Source organism: Eupeodes corollae, chromosome 1 (genome assembly GCF_945859685.1).
Source record: "Eupeodes corollae chromosome 1, idEupCoro1.1, whole genome shotgun sequence".
Classification (NCBI taxonomy): domain Eukaryota; kingdom Metazoa; phylum Arthropoda; class Insecta; order Diptera; family Syrphidae; genus Eupeodes; species Eupeodes corollae.
In genome coordinates this window covers 227563476-227577406 of record NC_079147.1, presented here as the reverse complement: position 1 = coordinate 227577406, position 13931 = coordinate 227563476, and the positions used below count along the sequence as shown (strand labels likewise).

Here is a 13931-nt window from a genome sequence, read left to right as displayed (position 1 = left end):
TTATAGAGACGTCTGTTCGTGAGTGTCTTCGTAAGTCCATAAGCTGTATGTTCAGAATTTCTTTTACACCTTAAGAACCATCAAAGATACAATTTTTTTTTTAATAACAAGAACAAATATTTATTATTTAAAAAGAATGAAAAATGTGGTTTGTTTCAAGTATTTTCGAACCAATAAATTTGTCGACTTCAATTAAATTTTATTTTATGAATTTAAACATTTTTATACACAATTAAAATTAATTATAACTAAAAAACATGACTTGTTTTCTTAATTTTAATGAATAATGTAGTTTTTGTTATGTGGTTAAATTTTTAGAAAATTCAAACTTTTCAAACTCAAATCTTGAAATCAAAGAAAGACATTGAATACAATTTTTAATCACAGAATAATTTCATGCAATAAAGAATATAGTGTTTGACATCCAGTAAAACTTTAAGAAAAATCAAAGTAAATTTTTTTTTACAAAAAATTAAATAAAATAAAAGTTCGTAAAAACCGATTTTTCAACTCGAATATCTTCACATTAATTTTATCGTATACAAAATATTATTTTAGAAATTTATTAAAATTTTTAGAAAAATCGAACTGTCAGTTTTTGTTTATAAAAAAAACTAGCTGACCCGGCCACACGTTGCTGGGGATAACGTTATAAACATATTACAATATTGTAAACTATTTAAAAGGAACAGTAGCAGAACATCAGACGCAGGTACCACCATTCTTTTTAACATATACGTCATTTGTAAAAAACATGGCAACCTTCATGACTAATTTTCTACTACCGTTAACCCTTGCTAGAACTTTTGACATAATTGATCAAAATGTTTGTACAGTTGATGTACCTACAGCAAAAATCAATAAAAAAGAATAAAATTTAAAATGGATTATTATTTTTTTAATGAAGCGAACAACGAACGAATGGACGAACAAACGTGATTTTACGCATTTCAAACAGTCAATTAAAAACAAAAAACACATTTAAATTATGAGAAACCAATTGACACTAATGTTAGGATAATAAAATTTACAAAAACAGTGTTTGGTAGTAACGAATTACAGTGTGGTTGCTACGAACTGTCAAACTCTTAAACTATTCGCTCGCTACATAACCTCAAAATTATACCACTCTTGTTTTGTTTTTGTGTAAAAGATCATGGTTGAGGAAAATATGGAGAAAAGGGCAATTCAATTCGTCGCTGTCTGCGAAAATAAAAATAAAGAAAAGTCAAAATATGCGAACATCCACAATTCACAGTTCGTAGTTCGTAGCTCATGTGCAATATGCTTTAAACTTATAAATGAGGTAGGTCGGGCGGTTAGTTTAAAATCTTCTAACAATGATATTTATTTTTTTGAATTATAAATACTTTTAGTTTCAATATAATTAATCACTAATCGGTGCACAAATAGGTTTGATGGTTTTTCTACACATGAACATGCAACATAAAGCTGCCCGTGAGAAAAACATGGAGATCCCAAATCTAAACCACAAATGGACATTGTTTGACCTTGAGACTTATTTATAGAAATGGCAAAAGCTAAACTAATGGGAAACTGTAACCTTCTGAAGGGCATGGTAGAATCTGATGGTTTCATTGTAATACGTGGCAACAGGACGACTTTTCCTTTAAACTGACTAGTTAAAATGTTTGCTTCAAGAATGAATCACGAATAAATTTAATCTATACTTAAGGCTCAGCAACATATGGTGGTTATGCTATTAAATTGTAGCTTATATAAAACTTGTGGAAGTTTGACATAGCGCGATTTATTGAATACTTACTCAACCAAGTCAACAGATGTCTCTGATTAGTAGTTTAGGAGTCCATCGCGGACAAACATCGTGCCACGTAATTTATATATATTTAGATAAGAATTTTTAAAAAAAAACTACGTCAAATTGGTAAAAACTGATGTTTGGTTTGAATATTTCGAGAATAGATGAAGAGCATTTTTTGAAAGCTTTTATTCCTTTAAAAAAAAACAATTCCGATTGGATTTTTCTTACGTTAACAACGAAATTTTCAATAACTATTTTATTCTATACAAATTTTCTCGTTAATGTAGATAATGTTCTTAGAAAATCCAATCGGTATTTTTTATAAGAAATAAAATCTTTCAAAAAATGCTGCTTCAACTGCTGAAAATTCGTTAGTTAATGTTTTAGAACAAAAATTAATTGACAACTTTTTTCTACAAAACACGAAAACCTACAACACAAACAAAAATGATAAGAAATGATTTTCGACTCAAGCTTTATGAGTAAAAAGAAACATGTTGACTTCAAACATTTTTTTAACAGAAGGAAAAAGATAGGAAGTTATCAGTGTGGGTCAAATCCCAGCATCTTTTTTTTGTAATTGATTTAAGTTTCGAACTTAGTTATCTGACCAGTTTATTTTTATTGAATGAATAAGTTCACTCAGAATGATGTGCCACACAAATATAGCATTGTATTGTTGTGTTACGTAATAAGATATTTGTATTAATAATATGTATAAAAGCCGGTTCAAAGTCATTTTAATTTAGCCATTAAACGATGATTTATGAGAATAGCAAGTAAACTGAAACAAGCCTTCGAAATCCAAATAAGCTTTGAAAATCTAAATACACTGCCAACCACTATGTTGAGGCCACACATTTTGAAATAGATTTTCGCTTTTCTTAGCTGGCGGAAACTTTTACTATACCTGGGAATAGATACGTATTTTACCATTACAAATTCTTAAAATTAGAAACGAAATTGGGATAAAAATACTCCACAAGGATGAGGCCACTGCCAATATTTCCGTGCAGGAGTTTAAAAAGTGCGATCTTTTAAAAATGTTTGTAGGAGTTTACAATTGCGATCTTTTAAAATTATTTGTACAGAATATCTAAAAGAGTTTTGAAAACAACTGTTTTAAATTAATTTGAAACAAAAGTGGGCTCTGGAAGGACTTTGGCAGCTAAAGAAAACGTTTCCAAAATAAAAAGCGTTGTTGGAATTTTGCCTTGTATTTTCCAAAAAAAAAACAATGCCTCAGTTCACACTTCGAGGGTTATTAGAAGATGAAAATTCAATCAGAAGAATTGGAAACTTTTACCATTGCCCCTATAATCACCACACTTTAACATAATTGAAAACATTTGGCCATGGTTTTTTTATAAAGTTCATGAAGTTGGCAGACAATTTGAAGACAAACAGCCCCATTCTGATATTCATCGGGTGGAATTTTCCTTGAATTTTCACTAATCACTATTGTGCTATTCATTCGCAGTGAATCTGTGTATGTCGATAACGTCGGTAATGCTGCGTTTTATTCTTCTATTCACGTAAAAGCGTTTATTCTATACAATTCATTTCCGCAATTTTCACATAAGAAATGTAGCGGATTTTTCAATTGATGTCTGGTTTGCTAATTGTTATTAATGTATTGCTCAATGAAGAATATTTTTTTTATAAATAAAAGATTATTAATACTTTTAGGGGAAGAACGACATACAAGGAACAATTTACAACAATAATTTCTTCTGTAATGAAATTGAATACAGATATTTCAAAACGATAATCCGAAGACCTCCGAGAATTTTGGAATACCCTAAGAGACAGGCTCAACCTCCTTTTTTGTTTGACTTTCTAACATTTCTCCGAAGCTTTCTCTTTCTCTAATTTATTAATTTGTTTACAATTGGAATAAAAAGTCCGATAATTTCCATTACCAAAAATTACACAAATTAAACAATTGAATTGATTAAACTTAATTTTTGAATGAATCAAAACAATTTATCCAACATTCTCAAGATTGTCACATGAACAGCTGTTTACGTGAATGTCAAATTGGTTTAGTACAATGTAGTCCAACCGATTTGTAGCAGAATGGAAAGGCAGTGTTAAAGGGAATCGAACGGGCGAATCGAATAAACGATCCACGTGAATAGCAGAATAGAGCTGAAAGACAACTGATTCGATGCTTTTTATGATTACTGGGTCCAAATTTTCTGTAATTATTAAAAATTATGGAATGTGTCCATTTTAGACTGTCTTATAGAGGTTATATCAGAAATTGACGGAAATAGTCATTACTAATGTAAACAAACATTATAAATACATTTTTTCAAACTATAAAATGTAAATACTCTGATTTCATTTATTTTTCCCAAAATTTTGAATGTGGCATTATTCTAGTGACGCACTTTGTTATACTCTTTTTGAGTACTTTATTTTTTGATCTTGGGGAATTCCAACGCTATTTTTCTATTTACCTTTTAATTTTTCAAACTTGTAATCATAAATTAAAAAGCTATAAAAAGCGGTTCTAAAATGTGGACACATCCTAGTGGTTTGCAGTGTAAGTTAAAGGAGTCAAATTTATTTCTCAGTAAAATATTTTGGTAAACTTTTTGTTTGATGATTCATTTTTTTTTTCAAAATTATTCGTTCGAAATCTTAGATATTTAAGCTTAAAAGAAGGTGTTGTAATGAATATTTGTGTTGTTCCCCGAAGTAAGTGTTTATGACTTGGGAGATAAAAGTTGTAAAGCAATAATATAACTTTTAAATATAAACAATCTTTTGTAAAACGCCCTTTTTATGAAAATATTCATGAAATGTATATAATTTTTGTTGGCATCAAAGTAAATAATTTTAAGACTTTAAATTTAATTTAACTTTTAAAATAAATACCCAAATATTCAAATAGACTGGAACACATATAATACTTGTAATTTAATTTCATCCTCTTCCGGCAAAAAAAACCTCCCGTATTTTTAGACGTTTATATTTAAAGCTATTTATAGATAAAATGGCATTCCGGGTATAGATAGATAGAGGTCATAATGGCGTGGCACGGCGAGAATCGCGCATTTGTCGTAGAGGAATATATACGTAATGGTGGTTCAAAACATTCCCCTTAATGCTGTTTTAATTTCGTCTGACGAGGCTTATTTCCATCTGGTTCCAACAAGATGGATATGGGAGATCTTTTTACCGGACCCTGTATAAGTCCCCGCCATTAGATTTTGATACACACAATTTAATCACTGTGGATTAGTCTATATATTTATAAAACAAATCATTTTAGACCTTATGGTAAGCCAATTCAAAAGATATATTCAGATTTGTCTCATAGAAAGTTTAGAGGTTTAGGCGATCATATTTTGGAAGCAATAAATCATTTCTAGGACCAATTATTGCGTTCAAAAGAATTCAATCACACGCAAAGATAAGTTGATTCAAATTTAAAAGAAGCATCATTTTTGAGATATCTTTTAGAGCAACAATATTTCAAAAATGTGTTTTTAAGTAATTTTTCCAAAAAGAAAAAAATAGTTAAAAAAAAAGTGTATACCATGTCCCAGGACACTTTTCACCTTACTTTAAAAATACTTCTTTTCCATGCTGATGCACGAGCGAAAGAAATATTATTGTGAACTAACAAACTTCTCCATCGTAAAAATGTTTGTTTGAATAAAAACCTGATGTTTTATTTAACTTTAATAATATTATTTTTGAAATAAAGAATACTCCTCCCATTTGAATTAATATAAAAGTAATGAAACATAAGTCAACAGAATGAAAAATAAACATTTCATAGAAAGTATTTTTTTCTGTAATTGATCTGTAAGTCATCAGGTAGTATTTTTTTCATAATAATAACACTGGTTTGTTGTCAATATTACATTACATCGGGAAACAGTCATGGTGTCGTAGGTTTTAAAGGCAAAATAAACTTACCAAAAACAACAACAACAAACGGAAAGAATATCACTGTCTAACTGTTCTAGATGAGCTTTAAAAAATGCTAAACAGGTTCCGGTTATATTCATGTCCATTATAGCCACGCACTACTCAAACCACCACCAATGACCATGCAGCTCCCGCCGCCCGTTGCACCGTCCGAATACGACGACGACGTTAAAAAACCGCTTCACGTTCTTGCTTCAGCTCTTTCGTATAGTTTTATTATTTCTTCTCTCTAGAGTTTCTATATAAATTCTTCAATAAGTTTCTTTTTTTTCTTACTTCTTACTTATTCCGTTTTTTACTCTTTATTTTCTTCATTATATTTCTGAAATTATCAGTCAAAGTATGGTCAGTTGGAATATTATACTTTACTCTGGGTATGGGTAAAGTTGACGCTTTAAAAGCGTACACAAAATTGCAATCGAAATAAATCTAAAGGTGTGGATTTTTTTCCGCCGACTTTCTAATTTGTTATGAATTATGTATTTAAATACACATGACTGGTCAGTGTTTATTTTGTACTAGAAATTTTATTTCTTTATTCCAAAACAAGTAGAGGGCGTTAATAATAAAAAAATAAATATATAAACAAAAATAAAACTAGGTCAGAGGGTATTGGCACTCGATAGCGAAATTATTATGTTTTTACTTTTAATATCAATACACACACTTTGAGAATAACTTATAAGAACATAGCATGACTAATATAATACCTCTTTTATTTCAAATATTTTTACATTAATTAACTGCATAAATCCTAAGTTTGTATTTCAATATACAAAAACAACTTAAAGAAATAAGTTGCCACTCTTTACAGAACATATTTTTTACCCTCTTTATTACTTCAGTTATTGTTTTTAATATTTGCTAAACTAGTCGATAATATGCACCTCAACAAATTACAGCTTTGATGAAAAAGGGTGCCAATAAATTATTGTATCCGTTACGCTAGCTACCTGGAAAGATATAAACGTGCGTCGTCGTCCGTTCATTAACCTATCAACTGCAAACATTTTTCTATTTTTCGTACGCGTCTATTTCTAACCTTCTTAAGCGATTTATTAATATTCAGAGCTCGATTTTACACGAACGTTCAAAAGAAGAAAAGTAAGCAAAAAGAAAATATGGGTAACCGTTTTGTGTATTCTAAGTATTTAAAAGATACATAATATAAGAGTGAAATTTTGTTTTCCAATTGCTTACCTCAAACATTTTTTAAGTTTTAGATTAAAAGTTCGGTGATAAAAAAAATCCTGTCTGTTAACTTATTGCTTTGAATAAATTTTATGTTTTTTTTTAATGTTAATACATATGTTACAGGGTTGCTCGTTATATTTCCAGTAAAGAAAGCATGACATAATAATAATATATATTTATTTTTTCATTTTAATTCTAAATGGTCTTTTTGTTTTCTAAGGATTTAACAGAGCTGTAGTATGGGCTATTTATTTAAAATCCATATGGAAAGTCATTAACAAATTGTTTTTGAGCTAAACTATCAAACATCGGCTAAAATACTTTACCAAGGCTGGAAATAAAAGGGTTTAAAAATAAAAAGTTTCATTCTTTATAGTCCGCTATTTAGACAGCTGTCACTTTTGAAGCTATTTTCTTTTATTAGTTGACAAGTAAAAAGTACATTATTAATAAAAGTACAACAATGCACGATTAACCAAAGCTTTAGTTTTTTGGCAAGGCATACCTCAATAAACATTCCACCTTATTTTGAATAAAAACAGATAAAGCCACGTAAAGTTTAGTTCGCTGTTCGGTTTCTAAAACGCTTCAATTGATCCGGTTTTTCATCAAAAAATCTTCTTCAAGAACGTTTAGTTTCAACAAGGCGGAGCAACGTTCCACACAACCAACTAAACAACATCAACTTTGAAAGACAAGTTTCCTAACTGTAGTATTTCTCGAGTTGATAAAAAATGCGCACTGTGAGATCTTGTGATTTATTTGGGACCAAGTGAAAGATATGGTCTATACCAATGCTGCACAATCCAATCAAAACCTTAAGTTTAGAATTCATGAAATTATCGGGGCATTGGTCATGGAACATTTCATAAAGCCCAAGCATAGCCATGGCGACTGTTTTAAATTATTTTCAAAATGAAATCTCTTATTGGAAAGTCCTGTATAAGTGACAATGTAAATAATGTACTTTTAAAATGTTGAAGTTTACTGTCGAAGAAGGTGATTTAAAAGCGTTTTTATAAACTGTGAATACATCATTTTCACCTACAATCTCAGCTATCTTGACAACTATACTAAAATATAAATAATTTGTCTACAGTTAGAATCTCATTTTCTTGGAAAAGTGCTAGCTTACAATAACATATAAACTAAATATAAATATCAGATCTTAGAATTTTGTCAAATCAATGGTTAGTCAGTACTCCGACAATAACCAATGAGCTGACAATAGTCAAATACCTGTAAAAGAAAAATGTTTCAAAACACGGTTGGCGGATTTATCCTAAGGCACCAGTTATAGCTTTCATTGGTGTTCATCAGTAAAAAAAAAACAAACATTGTAATTCTTTTGACAGGTCGTTTAGAGCTATCATTAAAAGTTTCCTGATTGAAATCCACCGAGAAACTTTTACTGACAGAAATCTGTCATCGGAATTGTGTGAAATTGGAACAAAAATCAGTTGAATGGCTTCCTTCACTTTTGAACATAAGAGTATCAGCTGTTCAGGAAAATAAAATTCCGTCCAGAAAATAGAAAAATCCTTAGGATGTTACGAAGACATCTATTCACGAAGGTTTGCAGCTTTCTTGTAATGGCTGAAGTAACCTTCCAAGTGCTGAACCGATAAAGAAGCACAGTTTTGACATTTGTGCGAAACAGTCGTAGCTTTGTGCTTAAGCTGATAGAGTTATTCCTCCAAATTTTTGACAGAATACCAAATGCCACTTTTGCTTTGCGGATGGGGCAGATGGAGTCTTGTTTGTTTCCGCCTTCGATGGAGAAGTTACTTCTAAGACATTGAAAGCTCTCCACTTTTTCCACCAATTGCAAGGAAATATTTATTTGAGAGGATGGTCGAATTCCAGGACTGATCATTTTAGTTTTTGCCGGAATTATTTTCAGCCCTACAGCTTCTGCTTCTCTCTCCACACTTGTTCTCATTTGATGGAGATCCATGATCCTATGAGAGAGTAAGCAAGCATCTTCCGCGTAATCTAAGTGCTTTAAATAGGATGTCAAAGTCAATTGGATCCCTCCACTATCTGACAAAGCTGCGCGCAGTACATCGCTTATCACCAACAAACACAATATTGGCGACAGAATACAGCCTTGCCTGACTCCGCTACGGATTTCAAAATCATCTGACAACCTACTATCGTGCAGAACGTGACACTTGGATCCATCATATGTTGCTTGGGATGCCTCTCCTACGCAAAGCTAACCAGGTGTACTCCCTGTTTAACGCTATCAAAGGCCTTCTCGAAGTCGATGAACAGCAAGTATAGTGGTGCTCGATTATCAACGCACTGTTCAATAACGATCCGCAGGGTGTTAATATGATCAATACAGGAGGATCCACCGCCGAATCCTGCTTGTTTGGCTTCGAGTGTGGTCTTAAAGTGTTCTCTGATGCGTTGCAGTACAACTTTTGCTTCTTTTTTGGCAACGGCAGGTTGAACGCAAATTCCTCTCCAGTTTTCGCACTTTATAAGATCTCCTTTTTTGGGAGCTTGACGATGATTCCTTTCTTCCATTTATCGGGGAAGCTTTCGGTTTTCCAGGCTTCTTTTATGAGAGGATTTCTAAGATTTCTGAAATTTTTTTTAGACTGATTCGCAGAGCAGGAGAATGAAATTATCGTTTTTGAATTGTGCGATAGAGAATTCTAGAAAAATCGAATCATACAAATTTTGTTCTCAGATTTCTGACAGCAAAATTTAAAAATTTGTGTGAAAAATGCTGTTTACATATATATTTCTCGGAAATCTCTGAGATCTTAGAAACATAAACTATCTAAAAAATAAATGGCGTAAAATTGAAAGTGAACACGAGTTTAACACATTTGATCATCTAATTATACCCAATATAACAGCCTTTTGAAGATGGGGGTGTTATTCTCCAAAAAATTCGCTGACCTTTGTTTTCAACTGATTTCGAATGCTTGAGTTCAATGGTATTAATGTCCGGTGGCTCAGGTATTAAGACTTGAACTGGTTTGTGACAGTATAAAGCAACCATTCCTGCACAACAAACGATGTACTATGTTAAGCATCATGTTGAAAGTAAAATGTAAATTCAGTTTTTCTACGGACTACTTTATACTTTTTTTTTAAAAATGTCTAGAAATTTCCATTTGTCAATGAATTCAAAAGTTATCCTTCCACTGGCTAAAAATTCTGTTTCCTGAATTCCGTTTAAGGATTTCTTATAATTACAAAAAGAAAAAAAACTTGCCAAAACGTCGCATGTGGAATACTAAAAGTAACGAATTATATCTTACACTCATTTTCATATGAGTGCATGCTCAATTCTGGGAGTAACTGTATACACAAACGCACACAAACTTTAGGATCGAATAGAACTGTTTTTTGGATTTTTGTTCTGAAACAAGTAGGTTCAAAATCTGAGTGTGGCTAACCTCACACTTGTTTCCTTGTGTAACTTAAAAACAATAGACCTGAAGCTGAGACCTAATGTTTGTCGTGAAAGGAAAAAATGCATTTGAAGTAGTTTTCCTCACTATTTAAATGTTTGGAAAAGTTTTTAAACGTATGCGTTCTTCCTAGGAAACGCTGCAACAACGTTCTGGAAAACGAACGTTTCTGTCATTACCATAACTACTAAGGCTACCTGGAACTTAATATCAACAACCTAACTTTTAAGAATAAATCTTATAATACACACGATTCAAAGCTAGCAAAAAAAAAACAAGTCAAATAATGCCATCCGCAAGTTTGTTTCAACCTAAATGAAATTAAATTACCTTTTTTGAACCACCCTGTGCATCAGTAAGTAGGTATCTATGACGAATTTTGTCTCGTTTTTTTGTGTCATCTCTTATAAAGAAATACCTGTATTGCGCGAATAGCTTTTGCATACACATCTTGAAGATATAAGATGCTATAATGTCAGATAGTTTTGTTGTATTGTCTTTTTTTTTTTTTTTTTAAGTTGTCATTTCATCATCACGAGAACGGGAATCACACCTTAAAATCTCTAGGTTTCTATATAAAAACTTGTAGTGTAGGTAGGTACATAGGTTAGGTAGGTATAGTTACTTGCAAAAACTTTACATCATTTATTGTGAGATCGTGAGTGGGAAGATGTCTCAAAAAACGAAGTAAGTATACATACTTTTGAAGATGCAGCAAGGATGTTTTTTCTAAAGGTTATCAAAGAAGATGGGTAACCTTCTTAAATATCATCAATTTTGCAGTGCATTATACGTGTAGCTCATAACATAAAATATAAGTAAACAAAATTAAAATTTTATAATCTTTCATCTTTCATGATACCGGTCATTATTTTATATAACAACAAGAAAACAATTAAAATATGATGCATGATGCATCAAATGTATTTTATTTAGCAATAAATGCTTATATGCACGATAAGCGAAAGGTGCAATGAACTGGCGAAATTTGTATTTTTGTTTTTCGAAACAGTTTACTTAATTTTTAAAGAAAGTGTTTGCTAACAAAAGATTGCTTTAATAATTGTAATATGTTAAGAAATCATTAAATTGCTTCCATTGAGTCGTAATTCATTCATTTATATCTATATACAGTCGACTCTCTCTAAGTTGAATTCTCAGGGAAAACAGAAATTGTTCGATTTAGAGTTTAAGGAAAATTCGAGTGGTAGTGTCATTTTCTTCACTTTTTTTAATGTTTATTTGGTAAAAACTAAATGCATATGTATAATGATTTTAATAAAAAACAACAAAAAAGTTCTTGCTCCATCAGAATGTAATAAAAACACTGCTTGTTGCAAAATCATATCGCTGCTGTAATTTTTGCCCATATTGATAAAAGAATATTTCGGATAATGATAAAATCTTCTATAGTTATTGATTTTTTCTTTATTCCCTTTTTAATTTCTAAAATAAATTGGTTTTCATATTTTTATATGTTTTCATAACCCCACCTTCCTGAAATCAATAAAAAAATAGAAAAAAGCAAACGAACGACGAATTTTTTTGCTATTCTAGAATGTGATTGTTCGAACTATTTGCGCAGAAAAAAAACAAAATCGTTTTGCCCAAAAGTAAATTGCTCGAGCTAGAGTTTTTGTATAGAACACTGAAAGGAATGACATAAAATACTCAACATTTCCAAATTAAGCAGAGTTTCGACTTAAGGAGAGTCGACTGTATAAATTAAATAAACACCCGTCATTGATTGTGTTTTACATTGAAAATAAAATTGGTATGTCTATTTTGATATTTTTTCTTGATATATCATGCTTTATGATATCATGCTTTCATTGAATACTTCAATTTTGTTTGTACCATCTACCACGCATGAATTCAAAAGATTAACATTTTAAATGTTCATAATGTAGACATTATGCATGAAAGTATAGTAATATCGATATTTTTCTTTTGCAAAGTATGAAGATACATTTTAGCATCAATCAGATTTCTATGAATTTCATGATTTCATCCTCTTTTCAATTAATTATTAGAAAAGATATATGGTATTTGTGGTATTGCATCATGCAATCATAGAATGAGATTGAGTTTTTGTTGCAATATTGAAATTTGCACACTGTTAACGTCCTCAAAATGTATACAAAATGTTTTGGTAAATCATATCAACATTTAAAAACAATAAGTGGTTAAAAAAAATGATCCAACCCGGATCCGAAGTATGCTCTTAGAATTTCTTGTATTTTTTTGCAATTCAGAATTGAAATGGAAAACAGAATCTCTTGTTGCACAAAATGAATATTTGCTGAAGATTGGCTCTATGGGCTAAGTAATTAAGGTAATATATAATAATATAAAATCGTGATTATAAATTCAGATATATAGTTTTTATTAATTTTTTATAGATTTTTGTATATTACTCTCGAAGCCGATGTAGATAGTTTAGTTAAGTGCAAGTCGAATATTAGGAGTGAGCCTTCAAATTTTTGAAATGACTGGGAGGTAACCCAGACTCAAAGTGCAAGGCATATTTTTGTGTAGAGATGGGGCAGCGGTCGCTTCAAGAAACATTTTTGGACAGCTTCAAAAGGGCTGACTCCAAAAGCTTGATAAAAAAGAGGATAGGATGCGACCCACACTGACCACACTTTCCATCCCGTCTGTTGGTTTTCGTGTTTTGTTAAAAAAGTTATCAGTTAAATTATTCTACAACATTTAAAAATTTAGATTTCAAAATCTATTTTGATTAACGAGATTTTTTTTCAAAAACCAATTTTTACCAATTTTAGTAGCATTTCTTAAAAGTTTTTATTTCTAATATAAACAAATACAAATTGGATGAATTAAATCAATTTAAAGCCAATGTTTTCTATTTTTCACGAGATATCGAGAACCAAACATCAGTTTTTACCAATTTTGCGTACTATTTTTTGTAGATTTTAATTTTGTATAAAAAAAACTAAATGTTAGAGTAAAAAACATTCCTGAATCTGGAAAACAATATTTTTTATAAAATAAAATACATTTGAATCTTAAATTTTTCAAAAGATATTTTAGTAGAAAATCTTTTTTTTTCCAACTTTTATTAATTTGTTTTAGATTTTAATTTTTTGTAAAATAACTATGTCAATTCGATTTTTCTCAAAATTTAACTAAATGTTGAAAACGATATTTCTCATAAGATAAAATTAGTTTAAACCCAATATCTCAAAGTTTTGAAAAGATATTTAAGTGTAAAATCGATTTTTAATGTTTTTTCTTTTAGGTTTTTATTTTTAAGTACCCGTGGCATGATGGTTAGTGCGTTGGACTAATAGATCTTAGGGCCGAAAGGCATTAGTTTTAAGTGTTATAGTTTAACTTAGAGTGTCCGTATGGGACCATTAAGTTAGTTGTAAGTTATGGATAATTAGGCTAGTTTTATGAATTTTTGTCTAGCTTTAAGATAGGTTTAAGATTGAATAAATAAAAATGAATTTGAAAAAAAAGTGCGTTGGACTGTCATGCCAGATATCTTGGGTTCGATACCTGCCTATGCCATCTTAAGTCTTTTCACGCTTTTGCGAGGAATTGAC

At 30.6% G+C, this 13931-nt stretch overlaps 1 protein-coding gene across 2 annotated transcripts in view; it reads left to right on the top strand.

The window, feature by feature from the left end:
- LOC129953830 (unconventional myosin-XV) overlaps window positions 1-13931 on the top strand; it is an 88384-nt gene that overhangs the window by 3373 nt on the left and 71080 nt on the right. The window lies entirely within an intron of this gene.